General features: G+C 37.4%; 1 protein-coding gene and 3 non-coding genes across 5 annotated transcripts in view; 3 read left to right on the forward strand and 1 right to left on the reverse strand.

Annotated features, from left to right (window-relative positions):
- The window catches only part of LOC142348240 (uncharacterized), a 146,324-nt gene that overhangs the window by 62,789 nt on the left and 75,599 nt on the right, over positions 1-7,936 (forward strand). The gene's annotated exons all lie outside the window — the stretch shown is intronic.
- On the forward strand, positions 187-258 carry Trnaw-cca (transfer RNA tryptophan (anticodon CCA)). Its single transcript has one exon. It is a non-coding gene; the product is annotated as a tRNA-Trp (tRNA).
- Positions 1,397-1,469, reverse strand: Trnar-ucg (transfer RNA arginine (anticodon UCG)). The gene has a single exon. It is a non-coding gene; the product is annotated as a tRNA-Arg (tRNA).
- On the forward strand, positions 4,055-4,126 carry Trnaw-cca (transfer RNA tryptophan (anticodon CCA)). The gene has a single exon. It is a non-coding gene; the product is annotated as a tRNA-Trp (tRNA).

Consider the following 7,936-nt stretch of genomic DNA (forward strand, 5'->3'; position numbering starts at 1 on the left):
AATTTGTAAGATCTTAAACGATAAAAATTCTCAAATGTCTGGGGTTTATTTACAGCACTGTTCCAGTAGCATGATTGGCTAATTTAGTAGCTGCTTTTCTTTTTTATCGTTCCCATTACAATTCATTGGGCTTTTTAACCTGAAGATGTAAAAGACTTTGAATCCTGGTGTACGTCAGAATACAAGGACTCCGTGGCGCAACGGTAGCGCGTCTGACTCCAGATCAGAAGGTTGCGTATTCGAATCACGTCGGGGTCAAATCTATTTAACTTTTTCAACAAATTTGCTTGAAAGAAATCAAAATCAAACAAAACTTGACGTCCTTCCAATGGTCGATTTCAGACACTTTTAAATCCAAATAATGGTAAATCAATTCACCTGACGTCTCAACAAATAGACGTACTAAATTAAAAAATTTCAATAGATCTGAGTGATCGAGAAAAATAAGGTTTCGCAATTTTTTTTTGCTCAACTAACATAATTTTGTCTTAGCCTCATTCGAGATGACATTTTAAAGCCTGCGGTCATGCCTTTATTTTTCTCTTTCGACTTAGCGCGATTTTTGATCATATTTGTTAATGGTCATTTAAACAATGGCCAATCAGTAAACAGAAACGTTGAAAAGTTAACGTTTTCTCAATTCTAGAGGGCCAGCAATAAAGTTTCCGCAATTTCAAACGTCTGCCTTTTTGACTGGCGTCGTCAATTCATTTTGAAAATCTATCAGCTGTATCGTTGTTCTACATTTTTTTTAAATATCTTTTGGCTGATCAATTAGAAGAGAGTAAACTAAACAAATCAGAATTTAAATTTTTGTTTTGGTAAAAGCTGTCCTCATTTTTGGCTTGGCGGCCGTTAAGTGCTGGTTTAAAAATACAACTCTCTAATTTCCTCCCAAAATTATGTGAGAGAAGGAGGTATGGGCGTGTAATATATAAGTAGCCATGTGACAGAAAAGCTGTTTAAATTGTTTTTTAGTTTCTTATGGTAACATTTTTTAGCCGTAAAGCATTTTTTGAGTTCAAATACAACCAGTTCAATAGTTGAGAAATCATTTAGTGGTCTGTGATAGGCACAAGTAAAGACAAGTAGTTTGAAGCACCCTGCTTGATTTAATGCCCCCCCCCCCCCCCCCCCCCCCAAGTGACAACCCCGAGTAGCTTCCCCTCCTAGCAAGCTGCAACAGAATCAAGCCCACGCATGTCGTTTGTCAAACGCTTCAAAAAGGACAATTGACGAGATATGTATGAACATTTTTAATAATAATAATAATAAATTGTTCATTTTCTGTTATCGAGCAACACAAAAGAAGTTTATTTACCGTGCACAAAAAAAACAGCGACGAAAGATAGCAAAATAATTTGTTTTAATAATTTACCAGAGAAAATTAAGAAAACGACCACAGAGGGATTCGAACCCCCAATCTTCTGATTCGAAGTCAGACGCCTTATCCGTTAGGCTATGCGGCCTTGTAATGTATGAGACATAGTATACATTTTGACGGCCATCATCGTTTCTTGTGACTTTTCCTGTTGACTTCACCCCCTATACCACATCCATATGTTTTGAAGATCTAAGCATAAATAACTTCGATGGTTGACTGTTTATTCACCCTCTATCGTTTAAACTAGTTTAGTTACATCGTTACAAGTGTGTTAATTTGTTTGGGATGTAAAAAGTAGGCACAGTTTTGACCAAAAACCTGGACCGGAGATTAGGCCGTGAAGATTTTCTGGAGCGCCCTTGAGATTTTTAGCGCAACTTACCAATTCTGATTGCACATGAACCCCGACAAATTTAGCCGGAAGCCAGACAAAGATTGTCTGAAGAGTTGCTACTGGCATTCCGGAGCCTCACCTGGCTTGCAGTTCACTAATTCTGAGATTAATTCAACGAACACACCTGTGTGCCCTGGAAAGTGTAAAGATATCTGTGCTGAGAAAAGTAAACTATTCTAAAGTCACCACGTTATTCAAAACTTTTTAGTTGTTATGTTCAATATTTCTATCTACAAAAAACACAATTTAAATACACAACCTCAGGGTTTTTTGACAATTTGTTTACTAATATGGACTCAAACTCATATATGAGAAATCGGAGAAATCATATATGATCCTTGCATGAAATCGAAAAAGCCATTTAAGATCTTTTCACGAATGCATCATTAAGAAATGATCATTTGCTTGGAGCCTTCTTTTTAAATTGCACTACCAAGACCCAATCGATAGGTGTAGTTTAGGTGTACTTATTGTCAAAGAAATAACATAAAATGCTGATGACGCCCACAAGCTGTCTTCGCTACCGTTCCAGGAGGGTGCACTCAGCATAAGGGAACCAACGGAGCACAACACTGAATAAGCTGCGTCACTCGCTGTTGTCGAGCCTCATAAAAATAAAATTTTTAAGAGTATTCACCTCTCATAGAATAAGATTGCGCAAGTCGAACGCAAAGCTCGAATTAAGATTAGAAAGTTTGCAAAGAGGGTAATCTCTAACTTATTACCCGAAGAACCACTGAAATGGTATGGTTTTAAGTTTATTATATCGGAAGTAAGCAATGGTTTGTGCATTCGCTACAATTTTGAAGCATGAAATACAATTATCGACTGCGCTTGTGGGGAAAATTTCACACCAACCCATGTTCTCCACTGTGCAAGGGGGAGGCTTATACAGACATGTGGAACAATGAAACTAGATACAAGTTTCCATCACGTATGCTATGAAGTCAAAGTTGATCCGTAACTTTAATTGCCTTTAGTCTCAAGATTTGTAACAAATCTACTGGCACTGACTGGAAATGCTCGAATTGGTATCAAGGCAAATGGTTTGTTGGAGTCCAGAGTCAGGAGAAATTTTTTCGATGTAAAAATATTTAATCCGATGGCGATGTCATGACTAAAAGGAGCAACGGAATATACATATATCACGAGTCAATTAATAATCTATAGGAGGCGCATGTACCTCTGTAACACGCAGTTTAAAACAAATAGCAACAGAAATCTCTGAAAGAAAAGACGACAAGTACTTGACCACAATAACATACATTCTGACGAAGAAAAGATCCGCACTCCTTAGCAGCGCAATTTTATGTTTCAGAGGCTGCCGTGGTAACCATTTCTAACTTTCGACTAACCAATTCTAACCCATTTGGCTTTTTGTACTCAAAAACGGGATAACAGGTAGCACCTAGAGGGCATTGAGTTCTCTCAAAGTCTCTCTGCTTTCAAGACCCTAAGAAACTGATTCACCAATTTTTTTTGTGAAGACAATTTGAGGGTGTGAAGGATGTTTCTTAGTCTTAAAAGTTTGACCCTGCTCAGTCACGACCGCCTCAGTTGCCCCTTCCCGCCCACACCCTGTCCACTTTTCTTTAACGTTGTTAACCTGGTGATTTGAAACCCTTTTCACGCTGCGCTCCCACAATCCTAGCTCTCCCCCCATCGCTTGACCTCGCATTCCCCCTCGCTTGACCCCTTCACTCCGCTCACCTCCACCCTAAAGTTAGAATCCCAAAGCCTTAGGTGGCTATCACTGAAGCTAACCGCTCGCTGGTCGTTTGAGTGCAGTTCGCACGTCGTTAGTCAGTTATGTTGGATCCTTGTATGACTAGTATAAGTAATACAAGCACCAGCTCTTTTTTAACAAAGATTTCCTCCATTTCATTCATGCGTCACATTTGGTTCCTCGGATTTCATATAACTTTATTTTGACTCTCTGTCTTGGATTTATGCACATTTTTTCTGTCTGATAATGCAACTAGAAACAGCCCAGGTGTTTGATCTGAAAAGAACTTATTGCGATCAACTATATGATTTTTTTGGGATCACGAGCCATTATATAAAAAATTACTCTGTAAAAATATGTACGGGCGCCTGTGTTAAAAATAACATGCACCCACTGATCCGCAAAGATCCTTTTTTGAATTGTTTAGTTGGAGGCGTCATTGGCTATTTTAGAAGCAGCTTTTTTAATGGTTCCAATTGCTTTTTATTGACTTTGTAATCTGATTTGACCTTGCTTACATGTTGACTCCTTGCGTATTTTACTTAACAACGACTCCGTGGCGCAACGGTAGCGCGTCTGACTCCAGATCAGAAGGTTGCGTGTTCGAATCACGTCGGGGTCACATTTTGCCAATTTTCTCAATGAACTGAATGAAAGTCAAACAAATTTTGACGATCTTCGCATTGATTTCAGATATATATACAGAATAATGTCAAATCATTTTATAAACATATCACGAGTTTTCCCTATCAAGATAGGCTTTCCTTAAACTTATCTTTTGTCTCACTAATTAGAAGGCCACAAACGAAACAAGATATAAGAATTTAAATTTCTGTTTCGTAAAATCTGTCCTCAAATTCCGCGACCATTAGATACATCCCGCGTCGAAAATACTGTCCTTCCCTTGACGAAATTCCTCCCAGAATGACATGAGAGGGGTGGGGGGGGGGGGGGGGTGAGTGTGTAGTGAGGGGATTTTTGATATATCAGTAAATATTGGTAGCCATCCGACAATATGAAGCTGTTTAATTTTAAAAAAAAATTTTATGGTAACATATTTTTCAATGGGAAAGCTTGAAACTTGATAAAAACTAAGTCGATGCGTAATAATTTAAAATCACAATAAGTCAAGCTTTCATTCAATGAACTCAAAAATAAATTCTTTGACTTCGTTGAATGAAAATTTGATCTGTAATTTTTATTTACTATGCATGAACCAAATTTTCAGCAAATGCTTGGATCAGTATGGTCTTTTGACCTTTTCGCGACTCAATAAGGGGTGATAGTTTGCTGCAGTTTTATTAATCTCTGTGGAAGACTTCTGATAACAATTTTAATGTTCTCCTTTTTCGGTTTTTAAACATTAGTTATTATTATCTACAAAACGTTAAATTGGTCGCTATCTGTTGGCAATATTCAGCGTGAAGAAGGCTTAATGAGTGGTTTTCAACCCCTAACAGTCATCCTTCTTTCATTGTCTATACTAATACTATTATTCTTACAATACCTCGGCCTCCTCTCCCTCCTCCCACTTCGTTCGCCTCTACCCCCTTTCTTCCTGTTCCGCTACCCACCCCAATTGCCTTATCCCTTTCCCCGAAAACCCTTGACATTCCCATTTTTCTGCCTTCTTTCCCAAAAATTACACCTCATGTGGAACAACTCGAAAAATCCGATATTGATTTTTTCTTACATTTTGGGACTCGCACATCTAAATGGCAGACCTCTCACGAAAGCGACTTGATAAGCATGACTTCCCATTTATGCAAACTGGAATGGATTAATTTGGGCTGATTTGGTTGAAGTTAAGTTTTGGCGACGTTCGCTTAAGCATTTGTGCGGTCTTTTCATTTGCCTAACAACCAGACCAATGGCAGCTAAGGCGTTGAGATCAATAATAATAATAATAATTGTAGTTCCTGCGTAATCGCAGCGGAACAGCATTAGGCCTACAGTAGCCTGTTCTCAGCTGCCCTTATTCTTATTATTCCCCACATTTCAGACTGATCATTTCATGAGCAGCATTGCTCTTTTTTGGTGACTATAGCCACTTTTTTTGCGTCTGAAACTTTTCACGTGGTAATATCATTGCAGCCAACATTGGTCAGGCTATGGTCAACGTGAAGCTATGGTTAAGTAAGATCTCATCCTCACACAGACATCAACTATGGGTTAATGGGGTAAAATTTAGATCGGAAACGACTGAATTCACACGATAAAGTCTCGTGTTTTTGTTTTACATATGCTTTGCTTTTCGTTTTTGCGTTTGAATTTTGTCTTGCCTAATTCTCTGTTTCAACTGATTCGAACTTAAAATTCGTTCAATTAGTTTAGACAAAAACGACACAGTAATAATCACAGTCAAAAAACAAAATCGAAAGGAACTAATGTTTAATGCTTCAAAATTTAGCGATTTAAATTACCTGAGCCCTTTAGGGTAACTTCTAACTGCTGTTAAATTTATGTTCTTTGTCCTCCAAAAGGCTAAATTAACCGCATTTAGTTAACCTTATGAAACTGCAGATCAAATCAGATTGATTTTTGACACAGACAATTCTCGGCTGTATTCATTTTTGTTCTTCCATCTTACTTTTTCAATGTTAAGTTCCGACATCACTGTCAACGAATGTTCTTTTCCAGCAATCATGCAGTCTCTTATGTTTGCTCTGTCTTAGAGAGATTAGGAAAAAGCTGTCATGATCGAAAAAGGTCATGATCGAATTCTGGACAACCGTAGCCTCACCGTAGCCTCACCTAAAGAACAAACTCTCTGAGCGAATCTCCTGACTGCAATATTTGATGACCCTGAATATCTGAAAATGCTGGCATCAAATTGTTCTTGTTACGCCTAGAAAACGCAATCGGTAGATTCATGCCACCAGCGACTTTTACGATGAATTCCGAAATTTATCGAAATGACCTTGATAAAAAGATTGTTCTTCAATGTTAATTTTTTGACTTTTTGAGTTCCCAGTTTGTTAGAATTGGCAAAATCTGTAAGCTAAGTGTAAATAAATTGTTGTAAATATGATTTTAACTGTAAATAGTTTCGAAAATTTGTTGTTATTTTAACGCATTTCTTAGAATTAGAGTCAAAGACAAGTTTATATACTTTGAAAATGATTTTATTTGATTTTAAACCTGACGATGAACGCAATGTTCGAAAACGTTCGTTTTTTAAATTCAATTTAAGTTTTAATTGACAAGTTCTTCTTCTCTCTGTAAGTGAATTTTGTTAGGCAAAAAACTATCACTGAAAAATGACTTACCGACTTCATCAGCAGCAGATCAGACAGTTTGTCACTAAGAATATTCATAGTTTTAATCAGCACGTTGGATTAAAAGCATATCCAACGTTTCGGAACATTGTATGTACTTGGTGATCATTGATCATATCACCCGCATTGGCCGAGGAGACATATATTGCAATTATCCAGTAATGGACATAATTTTGCCGGCCACCCGTAGTTTTAATTCCAGGCAAAAATTTTCTTTTTAAAAAAATGTTGACAAATCACATTTTGGTTTTCCCATTTTTCGCACTACCTGTTCCGTCCTGGGCGTTTTGATTTTTTCAACAAGTTACAATAAATTTTCATTCTGCGCCTCCACATTCATTTAAAATGTTGAAAATAAAAAAATGACATGTCTGTTCCCCATTTTTAAGTCATTTTTAAGAAGCTACGTTTTGTCGGAATCTACTATAAAAGCATTTCCTTTCTTTCCACGTAAAAATAAATAGAATATAGTTCTTTGATGAACAGATTTATTTCAAACTTATTCATGAATGAAACAAAAGAACAAAAAATCCGATCACAATTGATTTCGAACCCCCAACGTTCTGATCCTAAGCCGCACGCTTCATTCGTTAGGCTATGTAGACTCTATTTCTTGTCAACATGTAGTTTTTTTGTATCACCTCTTCTTAGATACTTCTCCCTTTCTATAATTTCAAAATTGACCCAAAATCCAACACAGAGGGACTCGTACCCCTGTTTGTCCGATTCGAAGGCAGACGCCTTATCCGTTAGGCTATGCGGCCTCTTGGTTGTGGTCTGTTTTTTTGTCCATATTTTTTTGTCAATTTATTCTTTTTTTTCGTGTCAATTTTTTGAATGTTTTTCCCCATCTATGAACAAAAACGAAAGAACAAACATTTTGATCATAAATGGATTCGAACCCCCCAATCATTGGCTGCGACGCCTCATGCGTTAGGCTAAGCAGCCTCGTACTTTTCGTCTGTATTTTTTCATGACACCTCTTCTTAAACACTTTCTCCCTAAGAATTTTTTTTTAAAAAAAGGACAAAATATGAACCACCGAGGAGTTCGAAACCCCAATCCTCTCACTCGAAGTCAGAAGCAGCATCCATTAGGCTATGACACCTTCTAAAGTCTGTCTTTAGCTTTTTGGCCATCTTTTTATTTCTTTT

The sequence above is a fragment of the Convolutriloba macropyga genome, chromosome 10, assembly GCF_964194025.1.
Source record: "Convolutriloba macropyga chromosome 10, txConMacr16.3, whole genome shotgun sequence".
NCBI classification, from domain to species: Eukaryota; Metazoa; Xenacoelomorpha; order Acoela; family Convolutidae; genus Convolutriloba; species Convolutriloba macropyga.